The sequence below is a fragment of the Carcharhinus amblyrhynchos genome, chromosome 9, assembly GCF_965287045.1.
Source record: "Carcharhinus amblyrhynchos chromosome 9, sCarAmb.v2.hapA, whole genome shotgun sequence".
Lineage (NCBI taxonomy): Eukaryota > Metazoa > Chordata > Chondrichthyes > Carcharhiniformes > Carcharhinidae > Carcharhinus > Carcharhinus amblyrhynchos.
This window is the reverse complement of record NC_137332.1, coordinates 94425426-94440193: the sequence shown is the minus strand read 5'-3', so window position 1 is coordinate 94440193 and position 14768 is coordinate 94425426. Positions and strand designations below refer to the sequence as shown.

The 14768-nt window shown below is 46.0% G+C and overlaps 1 pseudogene; it reads right to left on the bottom strand.

The window, feature by feature from the left end:
- Nucleotides 1-14182: 14182 nt before the first annotated feature.
- Nucleotides 14183-14768, bottom strand: LOC145348624 (large ribosomal subunit protein eL19 pseudogene; annotated as a pseudogene).

The following is a 14768-nucleotide window of genomic DNA, read 5'->3' as shown; positions in this document are numbered from 1 at the left end:
AACTTCATAAAACACCAGGATCTTAACACACTAGAAGAGTTCAAAATTGATAAGGAGGAAGTGTTGAATAGAATGTTAGTACTGAAAGTTGACAAGGTACCAGAACAGGATGAGACATATCCAAGGATATCAAAGGAAGTGGCCATAATCTTCCAGTTTTCTCCAGAAAGTATCAGGGGACTGGAGAATTGCAAATGTTATGCCCTTTTCAAAAAGGTTTGAAGAATGGCTCCAGCAATTATAGATCAAACAGTTTATCATCAGTCGCAGGGAACCTTCGAGAACTAACAGTTATTTGCAATAGAACAAATGTGGTTCGATTAGGAAGAGCCAGCATGGACGTTTAAAGGGGAAATCATGTTTAACTAATGGTATCAGAAAGGGTCAATGTAGGTAGGGTAATGGTGTTGATGTAGCATACATGGACTTTCATAAGGCATTTTATTCAGTGCCACAAAACAGGCTTTTGAGTAAAATAAACAATAGCAATGTGGATATAAAATTGGCTAAATAATAGGAAGCAAAGAGTAATGGTCAATTGATATTTTGCAGGCTGGAGAAAAGTTTGTAATGGTGTTCCCCAGGGGACTCTTGTTTTTTGATAGGAAGACCAGGGAGAGACAATGGCCGCTATTTTACCATTTTTATTCTAAGTGCTGGTTGAACTTGAAGCTGGGAGTGTTTCAGATCCATTTTCTGGGCGTGTTCTGAGGTGCCCCCATGTGCACTCTGCCTGTAAAAAAATCAGCGAGTCTGAATCACCCTGCACAAGCCTGTGGGCCGGACTTAACATTCCCAAAACCCTGCAGCTCTGATCAGTGCCTCCAACTGCGCTTGCACAGACAAAAAGTAATAGAATGCTGCTCCCCTGCTCCATCCCTCCTTGGCCAAATAATGTCTCCCCCTGGCCTCCATGGACATTGCCCCACCCCAAGAACATTACTGACCCCCTTATCCCCCCACCCCCTCACTCACCCAGACCAATTGCAGCTCTCTGCCCCCTCCCCTACCAATCTCAGGTAAAGTGGCAGCGGCCCCCTTTTCACCCCCACCATCGCAGGCAGAGTTATCACCCCACCCCCTCCTCCCCACCCTGGACTCTCTTGCACAAGGCCCCCACCTCCAATGGACTCCGATGGCTGTGAGACACCTCCCTCTCTCTCTACTGTCCCCAATCATAAAGGCACTGATCCACCCCACCCCCATCTGCACACCTGCAGGTGCTCACTTGCCTTCCCTCAACGTGAACAAGCAAACTGCATGTAACTTGCTGGAATGCTCTGCCAAACTGCCTGCAGCTGATCTGCCCTAATGGGACAGCTCTATAAAAATCCCAAGGATAGGCAGGCAGGCAGAAAAAAAATGAGCACATGACCAGCCCCCCGGTTTACTGAAGGGGGCCTCAGGAGGCTGCTCGATGCAGCAGAGGTGAGGTGGGACACCCTGTTCTCCCCAGGTTGATGCAGACCCAGGGGGATTGAAGGTATTGCAGCCTGGGACGCAGTCACCTCCATGGAATGGCATTGGCCCCCAGAACGGGGGATGCTGTGCCTCAGAAATGTCAATGACATCATCTGCGCAGCAAGGGTGAGTGCTTAACCCCATCTAGCATCTTCCACCAAACCGCCACCCAGATTCTCCCATCCCCAGCACCCTGCATACTTCCATCCCCTGACCCCCAAGAACCTCCTTTCTACCCTGCCAAGAGTAGCACTGTGCTTGCCCTCTAAGGGCCACCACTCTGCAGGAGTCACGCCATCATTTCTTTCATGGCTCCTTCTGTCCCCACAAGAGAAGACCAAGCATAACACGAGTGAGGGGGCGGAGACAGGGGGTGGTGAGTCAGACCTCCAAGTCCTCACCCCCTTTGAAGAGTGGGCGCTGTAACTGTCCAGGGAAGGGGAGATGTGGGGCGTCAGTGACAGCATGGTCAGGTTGGATTCAAGAAGTGAGCACCTGTCAATCCTCCACTCAATTTGCGGCAACTTCTAGGGAGAATGGGTTTTGGGTGCGAGGGGCAAGGTTTGAAGGAAATTTAATGGGGCATGTTTATTTTCAGAGAGGGGGAGGTGGGTGCCTAGAACTTGCTGCAGGGGAGATTGCAGAGGCAGATACAAGAGTGATCTTTAAGGGGCATCTTTACAGCTACGTGATGGGAATAGAGGTATATGGTCCTCGGAAGGGTAGGGAGTTACAATTCAGATGGGCAGCCTGGTTGCTGGAGGTTTGGCGGGCCGAAGGACCTTTTCCTGTGATGTAATCTTCTTTGTGCTATGTTCAATGGAGAAACGTGAATCAAGTTTTTTTGCATCCTGGATTTCTCCCCCTCCCTTGCACTTGTGTCCTGTTGTAGGGACAGATCCAGATACCCCGGGGCCAATGGGCATCCTGACCCCCACTGAGGTTCCCACCTATCCTGCCCCAGACACCTCGGATGAGTCCTCAGAGGATATGGGTGAAGGGAATTCCAAGGCCGGCACTGTTTTGGCATCAGCTGCTACCTCACAACTCATCAGCCCAGATACTGACACTTCAGTGGGTCCAGTTAATGGTGAAGCTTCTGGGTCACTCTCCAGTGAGCACAACACATCTGATAATGTATATTGATGGAGGAGGGCCTGCTGGAGGTGAGGACTTAGCTGGCCCCAGGCTACTGGCTGGGCCTCTGAGATCACTTCTCCTTTAGCTGCTGGAGATGCAGCAATAGAGCCAGGGAATGCAGGAGGGGCTGACGGCCACACTGGACCGACTATGAGGCTGTTGTGGGGAATCCCAAAGCTTTCAGGCAGACCAGCTATTGCCTGTCTTGTGTGATTCCCAGGCCAATATTACAAGGGTGGCATCCGGGATGAAAAGCCTGGGGCAGGGAATCCTCATCATGAGTGGTAGGCTCCAAGCAATGACTGAGTCACAGCAGGCCACAGCTGAGGGATTCAACAGGCCTCTCGAGATTCTGTAGCCCATGGCTGAGAGGCTCGAGAGCTTGCAGCAGATCCAGCAAGACAGCACTGAGATAAGCGGGCTACGTAACAGCCCTTGAGAATGTGGCCCAGTCACAGAGGGTCATGGCTGAGGGGCCAGTTTCAAAGGGCACTGCTATGGCCATTGACAGGTAGCCCCTGATTCAAGTGGCTATTGCTGAAGACTCAACCACTATGGGTAGGATGTAGGTGGTCCTCCAGGACTGGCAGGGCCATGTGACCCCAGAGCTTCTGGAGCTTACTGCAGAAGTACTGCCATCCCATGGAGTGACCCACAAGTACCCCAAGGGAGGAGGAAGGGCTCGAGCCCATGCCGGTGTTCTCCAGCCAGAAGACCATGACTGTGACTACCCACTTCCTGACACCGGGGCAGCGAGATGAAGGAGGTGTCATGGATATGTCTCAGACACCTGGAAGTAGGCCAGGGCCTCAAACTCCAAAGCCTCCAGAGGATGCCCACCACGTGCATCACAGGCAATGGGGCAAGGTAGGCAGCTGACCCCTCCACCTCCGACATACATTCTGGGGAGACACTGAGACATGGTGGTAGGCCTGTTGTGACTCAGCCATTGCTTGGAGCCTGTCACTCATGGTGAGGATTCCCCGCTCAGGCTTTCCATTGCGGACACCATCCTTGTAGTTTTGGCCTGAGAACCATGCAAGACAGGCAATAGCTGGTCTGCCTGAAAGCTTTGGGATTCCTCACAAAGTTAGGAAGTTGTAGTTGCACTATGATGGCACAGGTGAAGGGCTGCACTGCTTAGATAGATTTTTAAGCATCTTAACGCTTTCTGTTCAAACGTTTTTTACGTTAGAACTTATTATTTAAACACCTTTATTGTCGTCATTAAATGTTGTTTTCACCACCCATCTGTGCCTAATTTGTCTCAGATTTGTCCTGAAGAGGAATCCTCTTCCATTGATGGTTGCTGAAGGGATGCTTCATGTTGATGTCAGTTGGGAGACCCCTCAATACGGTGTCACTGAGAAAATGAAGCCATTGGTTCCCCAGAACCCACAATCGATTCCCTCCTGTCCCCCACTCCACACACCCCTGGGCACTCTTATGGGGGTTTACAGATTCCTTATCCACTAAACAGACGTGAGCCCAGGTGCCAGTGCGCATGTGGAGCTCAGGTAGGAGTCAGACTAGTTTGCACCAGGGCATCATCCTTAGCGAGTTGTCTTCACCCTCCTGCAGGCCAAAGAAACTCATTAACACAGCATACCCAGGCCCACCCCTCTGATGTGACAATGTTGCAGGAGATAGAAGGACTTTTTTGGGGGTGGGAAATGGAACCCACAGACACAGCCCCCTAGTGTCGGAAGCATCTGGTGATCAGAGCCTCCCTAGCTGCCCTGTCATGCCTCATTCAAGTTGCCAGCCCTCTAGCGGCTGGGCAGTGTTGCTCAGCATGGCCCTCCTCCTCTTCCTCCTTCTCCTACTGGGCAGCCTCCTCCCCAGTGACACCAGCCTGGTCGGTCTCCACACCCTGCTTCTCCTGTCATTGCTCTGCTGTGCCAGGTTGTGTAGGGCACAGCACATCACACAATGTGGGAAGAGATCACGGGGCTGTGCTGTAAGGTCACAGGCATTTGGCCTCTGATCTTTGGGTAAGCGTTCTCCAAGGCAGCCTTCATGACACACGATAACACAGAGTCGCTGAGCAGAAACTGATAGCCAAGTTCCGCACACATGAGGACGGCCTTAACTGGGATCTTGGGTTCATGTCACACTAGCTATAACCCCCACGACTTGCAAAATCTCACTAACTGTCCTGTCTGGAGACAATACACATCTCTTTAACCTGTGCTTAACCCTCTGTCCACTCACGTTGTCTGTACCATTAAGACTTGATTACCTGTAAAGACTCGCATTCCATCCATTATTTTGTAAATTGAATTTGTGTCTTTATATGCCCTGTTTGTGAACTGAAATCCCATTCACCTGATGAAGGGGCAGTGCTCCGAAAGCTTGTGGCTTGTACTACCAAATAAACTTGTTGGCCTTTAACCTGGTGTTATAAGACTTCTTATTGTGTAAGGCCTCGCCAAGCACCGGAATCACGTCTTGAGGAGTCCTATGCACCTCTGCACTATCGAGCAGGTGGCTACATGGACCTTATTATATCAGGTCTCCTCCTCAATCACAGGCCTCCGCACAGGTGTCATCAGCCATGTCCAAAGTTGGTATTCATGTCACCCACGACCCCAAAACATGGGTTCCTCCTCAAAGACCTCCTGAGAATGAAACTGTCATGCACAATTCCAGGGTGTCTCACACAGATGTGCATAATGTTCATATTGTGGTCACACAACAGCTGGACATTTTGGGAGTGGAGCCCCTTTCTGTTGACAAATCTTTGTGGATTCTGCAGCGGGATCTTGAGGGGACAGGGTGCAGTCGATGGCCCCTGCACATTAGGCATCCCCGCAATGGCTGCAAACGCTGCTGGGCCTGGTCCAGGTTAAATTTGATGTACTGCCCAGCCTGGGTGTACAGGGCTTCAGTGACCTGCTTGACACAGGTGTGCACAGCTGACTGGGAAATGCCACAGACATCTCCACTAGGGGTCTGGAAGGAACCAATTGCATAAATGTTCAGAGTGAACATCAATTTGACAACCACCAAGAGTGGGTGCCCTGCGCGCACCCCCCCCCACACCCCACCCACCAATCCCAAGGTGCCTGGTCCTGCAACAAATGGCACAGGTGTGGCAGTATTGACTTTAGGAGACAGAGATGTCAGTGGCACACAGCATCTGACATCTGTTCAAATGACACTCGTGCACAGAACTGCCAGGATCTCTGCTCCCTCCTTTCCCTGCCAGCTTCCAGTGGCCATCTGCCTCTACTCTTGTGAGTGGTAAGGCCTGGGCTTCCTGTGCTTGCAATTCTTCCTCTTGTTCCTCCTCCTCAGCTCCAGCAGCAATCAAAAGAATAGCAAGATCAATCAATTGCATTGCAAAAGCCATCTCATCACTCTGAAGGGGGGTGGGGGGGGTGATTTGGAAATGGAGTGGAACACATGTTGAGGTTAGGAAATGCTGCTTGCCCCTAGCCCAGCAACAGCCACTGCTCATAGTGCCTATACTGCCCATTCCCCCACCCACATGCCCCTCAGCAACACAGCTCTTTGCAAAGTTGAGAGGCTGTAGCAGTACAATGTGCAAGGGCTTTCTGCACACCCTTTAGCTGGAAGTGAGCTGAGTGCACAAGGACCCAGCAGCACTGCAAGACCCGAGGACAGTGCTGAGACCCAGGTCCGTGCTGCAAATTGGATATTGGACACTTTGCTGAGCAACAGCCCTCCAACCCCCCACACACACAGAGCAGCTTAAAATATCTCTTAAGAGAAATCTCCATCTATCTAACAAATAAGGACGAAATCAGAAAGAGCTTACAGACAGTGGAATTGTCAGAACTCCAAAGGTTTTACCAAAGCCACAAAACCTGTTTGTATATTTTTCTAAGAGTGACTAATTTTTTTGTTTGGTAATGAATGATCATTGTATTAATTTGAACAGCATTCCAGTCAAACCTTACTTTAATTAATATGTTACTTGTTTAGTTAAAGTTCCTGATTGGTTAAATAAATAACTTGCTAATTATTCACTGAAAGTGAGTGTCAGGTCTTTCTGTTAATGAATTTCTAAACATTAATGAAGAACAGTTCACACCTTCCCAAACACTTTTAACAGATTACAAAGTGAGGTAATCCTGTTTGGAAAATTTGGCATGGCTTCTCAAAAAGGGGGTCAACCTCTGCATCAATACAGGCTGGGGGCTCTGGGTCCAGGATCTGAACAGCCCTAAAGAGATCCGAACAGTCTTAAGTCTTTAGATCAGCCCTAAGTGTTCCAATTTTACCATTTTGATTCTAAGTGCTGAATCTGGGAATGTTTCAGATCTGACTTTTAGACCTGTTCTCAGGTGCCCCCATACGCACTCTGCCTGAAAATAAAGCAGCAATTCTGAATTGCAGAAGCCTGTGGGTGGAGCTTAATGTACCCAAAACCCTGTAGCTCTGATTGGTGCCTCCAACTGCACATGCGCAAAAGAAATGTGGCTCCCCTGCTACATTGCTCCCAAGTCCAATAATGCCTCCCTCTGCCCCCCACAGACATTGTCTCACCCCCACAACATTACTGTCCCTCTTAGTCCCCCAACTCCCATCACCCAGACCGATCGCAGCCCCCTGCCCCCCCTCCCCCCACCATTGATCATAAGCAGAGTGGTAGTGTACCCCCTTCCCTCCACTGATTGCCCACACCCCACCACAGAACTATCTGACACACCTCCCTCTCCCCCACCAGAGAACCATCTGACCTACCTTTCTCTCCCCCAGAGAGCCAGCTCACCTACCTCTCTCCTTGCCCCCCCCCCGCAACCAGAGAGCCTTCTAACCCGCCTCTTCCCCCCTCCCAAACCCCGCCCCACCACCACCAATTTGAGTTAGAGAGCCGCCGGAAGCTCTGAACTTACCTCCTCAGAAGCTGAAGTGTCCGAAACAGACCTTTGCGGACCATGTCTGTTTCACACCAAATCTGTACGGGCGAACACAATGGTAAAGAGGTAAATGCCGGTAAGTTTGGGATTCCAGCCCACTAAGTCAATTTAAATGTATGAAAATGCATTTAAATTGATGTCGCGCTCATTTTGGGCTCAGTTCCAATCATAACCATTTTAAGCGCTTGGTAAAGGGGGAATGGGCACGGAGGCAGTCGTGGATCACAGTACTTGCCTTACACCCAACTTTATCAAATTTTCACACCCTAAAAACGGTATGACTTGATGGCAAAATCATGCCTTAAGTGAGGGATTTGCACAGTCTTAATTCTTTAAAATAAACCTACATGAGGAAATAGCTCTTAACATTGTTAAAGGGGTTCTGGGGGTCAAAGATGCTTCCCAAATTTGCCAAGAGAAACAGAAAAAGATGACATTGTAGAATTAGCAAACAGACTAGATTGAATTTAACCAGGAAAAATCAGAAAACTGAATTTGTAATAGAGTAAGAGTCATACAATTCTGCAGTGCAGAAGGAGGCCATACGGCCCATCGAGTTTGCACAGATCACAATACCACCCAGCCCTATCCCCATAATCCTATCCATTTACCCTGCTAGTCCTCCTGATACTAAGGGGCAGTTTAGCATGGCCAATCCACCTAACCCACATATCTTTGGACTGTGGAAAGAAACTGGAGCACCCAGAGGAAACTCACAACTCACACAAGGAGAACGTGCAGACTCTGCACAAACAATGACCCAAGCTGGGAATCAGACCCTGGTCTCTGGCACCGTGAGGCAGCAGTGCTAATCACTGTGTCACCATGTCACCCAAGCATTTAGTCAAGCATTTAGGTCTAGCAGAGAAACAGTCAAGTGTAGTGGATTTAGAAAGAATTAAGTTGCAAATTAGACAGTTGGAATTAAAAAGTGAAATTAAAAGGCTGGAAGAGAAAAAGGAAAAAGGGAAAAAGAGAGAGAAGAAAGAGAAAAGGGAGACAAGAAAGAGAGAGGAGGGCTCTAGCAGAAGAAAGGGAAAAGGTTGTTTGAGTTAGAAAACAGAAAGTTGGAAGTTGAAGGAAAAAGAATTCAAATGACAGGAAGAAGAGTACAAGATAGAAGCGATGGGGAGCAAACTCATCATAGCCAACCTTCTGCTAAGGCTATGTAGAAATATGTTCAAACATTACCAAAATTTGATGAAAAGGACGTAGAAGCCTTTTTCATCTCTTTTGAGAAATTGGCTAAAGATTAACTGGCCTTAAGAGGTATGGGTAATGTGAATTCAGACCAAGTTGGTAAGCAGGGCTACTGAGGTGTTTGCAGCGCTGTCAGAGAAGGTATCAGAAAATATGAAGGAGTAAAGAAGGCTGAGTGCTTACAAATTGGTACCAGAAGCATGTAGACAATTGTTCAAAAATGTGAGGAAGGAACCAGGTCAGACATATGTCGAGTTTCAAAGAATTAAGCAAAACAACTTCGATACATGGGTGAGAGCATTAAAGCTCGAAAAGACATGTGAGGCTTTTAAAAATATTATTCTGCTAGAGGAGTTTATAAACTCACTTTAAGGAATGATAAGAACTCATGTTAAGGAACAGAAAGTTAAGACAGCAAGAAAAGCTGCAGAGCTGACAGACAAATACACGTTAGTGCATAAATTGAAATTTGGCTTCCGACAGCAATTTAAGTCTATGAGGGACAAAAATTGGATAGAAATTTTTCCTTTAATGAAAAATGAAAAGTAGATGACATTGGGCACAGTTTACCACCTGTGAGAAAAGAAACCCAAGGGTGTGGAAAAGAGATGAAAGACATGAGGTGTTTTCACTGTGATAAGGCGGGACACACAAAGGCACAGTTTTAGTGGCTTAAGAAAGGCTCAGAGAAAAAGGGTGTGGTAAAAGAGGCTCAACCAGTGGATTCATTAAATTGGTGAAGGAAATCCTGAGAGAAGTCAAGGAGCTGAAGGAGAGTCCACAGCCTCGGCATGGACTGAATATTAAGATAGTGCCATCTTTTCAAAGACTTCACCTCTGTGGGTAAGATTTACTCAGGTAGAATGGGGAGGAAGGGGAATGCGGGGAAAAGGTAGGTAAAGTAGTTAAAATATTGAGAGATATGGGATCTACTCTGTGTATATTGGTAAGAGATGAAAATATTTGCACTTTTTCTGAAATATTGCCCGAGAGAGTGGTAATCAATGGAATAAAATGGAGAGAGGTGTAGTGTTCCCCTGTGTAAGATAAGGATAGAAAGTCCAATCAAGACTGAGGAAGTGATAGTGGAAGTGATGGAAAACCTGGCTATTCCAGGGATACAGTTTGTCCTTGGAAATGATATAGCTGGATCACTGATCAGTGATGCCCATTGGAGTGGAAAAGCCAAAAGGAAACCAGGGAATGAGGAGCTAAAAGAAAAATATCCTGGAATTTTTCCGGACTGTGTGGTGACGAAACCCTACAGCCATAAGTTAAAAGAGGAAGGGAGAACAAAAGAGCAAGATGAAGGAGTTGAGGTCCAGTTAGCTGACATTCTTTGATGAGATGGTAAAACCTAAGCAGGTAGAGGATCAAGAGGAGGTGTTTAGTTCTGAAAGATTGATGGAGTTACAACAAAAGATGAGACAATAAAGGATTTATATCATAAAGCCTACTCGGAAAAGGAATCAGAGAGCATTCCAGAGTGCTTTTACCTTAAGGAAAAAATCTTAAGGTGGAAATGGAGACCTTGGCAAGTTAGTGCAGATGAGAAGTGGGCGGAAGTTCATCAGATTGAATTGTCTGTAGGATACAGACAGCAAGGATTGTAGGTAGCACACAAATTACCCGTAGGAGGTTATCTCAGAGTGAGGAAGACTCTGGCTAAGATACAGAAGCACTTTTATTGGCCTGGATTACACAAAGATGTGGTTGAAATTTGCTGTACCTGTCATACGTGTTAGATAGTAGGAAAGCCATAGGCAGTGATAAAATCTGTGCCTTTGATGCCAATTCCCATATTTGAAGGATCTTTTACACAGGTTATATTTGATTGTGTAGGTCCCCTTCCTAAAACCAAAATTTGCTAACCGTAATGGATGTGTCAACCAGCTTTCCAGAGGAAATTCCATTATGGAATATCAAGGCAAAAAAGATTGCGGAGGAGTTGCTTACTTTCTTTACCCATTATGGATTACCCAGGGAGCTTCAGTCTGACCAAGGTCTAATTTTACTGCCAAATTACTTAAGGAGGTCATTAATAGTTTAGACCTCAAACACTTTACCTCAAGTAGAATCCTGAATCACAGGGAGCATTGGAAAGACGGCATCAGACCCTAAAGAACATGTTGAGGGCTTATTGCCAGGATCAGTCAACTGATTGGGATAAAAATATCCCATTTGTATTATTGGCTATTAGAGATGCTCCAAATAAATTGACTCATTTTACTCCATTTGAGTTGATACTCAGACACAAAGTAAAAGCCTTTAAAACTAATTAAGGAAAAGTTGATAAGTCTGAAGTCAGAAATCTCAGTTGGATTATGTATCTGAGATGAGAGAAGGTGAAGCAGATAAAAAATCTAAAAGTTATACGTTTTCCCATGGGATAATGTATTGGTGGTATTACCAGTGATAGGAGATGCCTTCAAAATGAGGTTTAGTGGTTCCTATCAGATTGAGAAAAAGTGAAGTCAGGTAAATTATCTGGTAAAGATGCCAAATTGAAAAAATGTTATAGGGTATGTCTTGTAAACATGCTGAAGCAGGACTGTTATATTGCTGAAGTGATGTTTTCCTCTGCGCAATTTTGAAAGCCCCCAAAGGGATATATCTCACCTCGTAATCTTAAATAATGTGCGTGAGGGAGTAGGAAGTTATGAGTTTAGGTAAATTAAAACAGGATCTGACACTCTTTATCATTAACAGGTCTTTATTTTAAAACTGGTGACAACCTTATTAAAACAATTAACAAATTGAATAAACTCCCCAATAGAATGTTGTCAGGATAATACAAGACTCATGAATGAAACAAAGGCTTATAAATTCTGAACATTTTCAGAAGGATATATATACCACCAGGCATTTGTTAGAAATCTGAAGGTCTATGCTGTTCAGGACTAAAACATCTTCCAAGTTGATGTATTTTTGACTGTCGATGGTAAGTATATTAAAATGCAGGAATCAATATAAAAGACTCGCTTCTCCCTCCTTCTTGGGTAGAGAGTTGACAAGATTACACTGACCGTAATCTCCCCGTTCAGGTTTAAATACCTGGAACTACCTCACAGTCTTCCAGCAATCGAAGTGGCTTGAGGCTGTCAACAGACTTTGCATTTGAATTCAATTGGTTATGTGTCTTTGAGTGCTTACTTTAAACTCACTGGTCCAATTCAAAAGCCTGTTCGAATAAGACTTCTTCACTGCACAAAATCTTCAACCAATGCTATACACTAGATACATCGATGACATTTTCTTCCTTTGGCCTCATGGTGAACAATCACTGAAACAACTATATGATGATATCAACAAATTCCACCCCACCATCAGACTCACCATGGGCTATTCCCCAGAATCAGTTGCATTCTTGGACACACGCATCTCCATTAAGGACGGTCACCTCAGCACCTCACTGAACCACAAGCCCACAGACAATCTCACAATGCTCCACTTCTCCAGTTTCCACCCTAAACATGTTAAAGAAGCCATCCCCTACGGACAAGCCCTCCGTATACACAGGATTTGCTCAGATGAGGAGGATCGTGACAGACACCTCCAGACCCTGAAAGATGCCCTCATAAGAACAGGATATGGTGCTCGACTCATAGATCGACAGTTCCGATGCGCCACAGCGAAAAACCGCACCGATCTCCTCAGAAGGCAAACACGGGACACAGTGGACAGAGTACCCTTCGTCGTCCAGTACTTCCCCGGAGTGGAGAAGCTACGACATCTTCTCCGGAGTCTTCAACATATCATTGACGAAGACGAACATCTCGCCAGGGCTATCCCCACACCCCCACTTCTTGCCTTCAGACAACCACACAACCTCAAACAGACCATTGTTCGCAGCAAACTACCCAGTCTTCAGGAGAACAGTGACCACAATTCCACACAACCCTGCCACAGCAACCTCTGCAAGACATGCCGGATCATCGACATGGATACCATCATCACACGTGAGAATACCATCTACCAGGTACATGGTAAATACTCTTGCAACTCGGCCAACATTGTCTACCTGATACGTTGCAAGAAAGGATGTCCCAAAGCATGGTACATTGGGGAGACCATACAGACGCTACGACAATGGATGAATGAACATCGCTCGACAATCACCAGGCAAGACTGTTCCCTTCCTGTTGGCGAACACTTCAGTGGTCACGGGCATTCAGCCTCTGACCTTCGGGTAAGCATTCTCCAAGGCGGCCTTCACGACACACGACAGCGCAGAGTCGCTGAGCAGAGACTGATAGCCAAGTTCCGCACACATGAGGACGGTCTCAACAGGGATCTTGGGTTCATGTCGCACTATCTGTAACCCCCGTGACTTGCCTGGGTTTGCAAAACCTCACTTACTGTACTGTCTGGAGACAATACACATCTCTTTAACCTGTGATCAGTGCTCCTTCCACACACATTGTTAGCCACTTTAAGACTTGAACAGCAGGTTAGGTGTAAGGATTAGCATTCTAATCAGTAATCTGTAAAGTGTCTGTGCTTTATATGCTCTGTCTGAGGCCAGAACTCTCCATTCACCTGACGAAGAGGGAAGCCTCGAAAGCTTGTGAGTCTATTATCAAATAAATCGGTTGGACTAAAACCTGGTGTTGTCAGACTTTTTACTGGCTTTTGGAACTCAGGCTGCTGCTTTGGATACAAATGTTGCAAACCTGAATCTTTAGTTTCAAATCCACAGAAAGAGACAATGCTATATGATTTATTTTGGTATTCTTACCATTTCTTTTCAATATTTACATTTGTTAAGCACCACATTTTTACCCAATATATGCAACTTCATAACACCTCCTCCTAAAGAAAAAAATGAATCATCTCTATCAAAAGATGGCTTCATTTCTTTTTCTCTGAAAGATGGTTTTTTAATTTCTCTCAACTTCCATCATTTTAAACCAATTCATGAATAACAAAAAAATTACAGAAGTGCAAAATAGTGCCCTTTTTTTCTTTTGGTGGATCTTGCATCAAGTAGCTTGTGTCATAGAATCATAGAACTCTACAGTGCAGAAAGAGGCCCTTCGGCCCATCGAGGCTGCACCGGCCACAATCCCACCCATATCCCTACCCCCATATCCCTACATATTTTACCCGCTAATCCCTCTAATCTAATGTGTCTTTAACAGTTTCATTATAGCCTGATACAGAACCATACTTTTACAAAGTTTTGCCAGTGAGTGTGTTCCATTTTAATCTCTTGGTCGTCCTTTTACCCCAAATTTTTCGGGAGGATGAACTCTCGCTTCAGTGCGATGATCCTGTCATCCTCGTGAGGATTAGTCACATGGATGTGCCCTGGAGTGATCAGACTCACTTGTTTTGGATGGGTTACATGGGCCTTCTTAAAATGTCAACCCGTCAGAATGATAACTCTTTTATTTTTAGGAGGTTTCAGAGTGAATCCATCTCCAACACAGCAAATTTTAGTAACCATCCTCATCCATATTTTTTCTTCCATTTACCTGTGCAGATAATTTTCAGAATTTCGGCTTCTCCATGGGCACAAACCTTTGGCAAAGGCACTTCCATCTTGGCCTGCAATACTCAGCATGGTGTTTACGAGTTTCCTTGCTCCTGTGACCTCCAGCCTGGTCAGCCAGTAGCTTCTTGCGAGCCTTAGTTGCCTTTAGTTTGTGAATGTGTTCCATCAAGATATGCTTATTCTTGAAGATATTACCCGTCACCTTCAGATGCAGGCCATGGCGATTGATTTTCTTAGACTCCCTGTGTCTGCGAAGCAGACACCTTACAATTCTCATTCTCCTTATCCATGCTAGTTTCTCCTGCATGCGAGCATTAACTGTACCCTTTTGCTTACTGATACTTACTGATACTCATGTGCTGGCCCTTCCTGCATGTGAAGGTGATCTTCTTGCATTGAGCACGCAAGTGTACAGTCACAGGCTTGCAGATAATTACACCATCTTTCATTAATTTTTTGATCTGTTGACAGGAACGGGCATTGACAGTCTCATTCGTTTCATTAAGATCCAGCCATACCTTCTTCTTGTCACAGCACAAAATGCTGGAGGTCAGTCTCTTCTGAAGTCTGAACCTACTCAT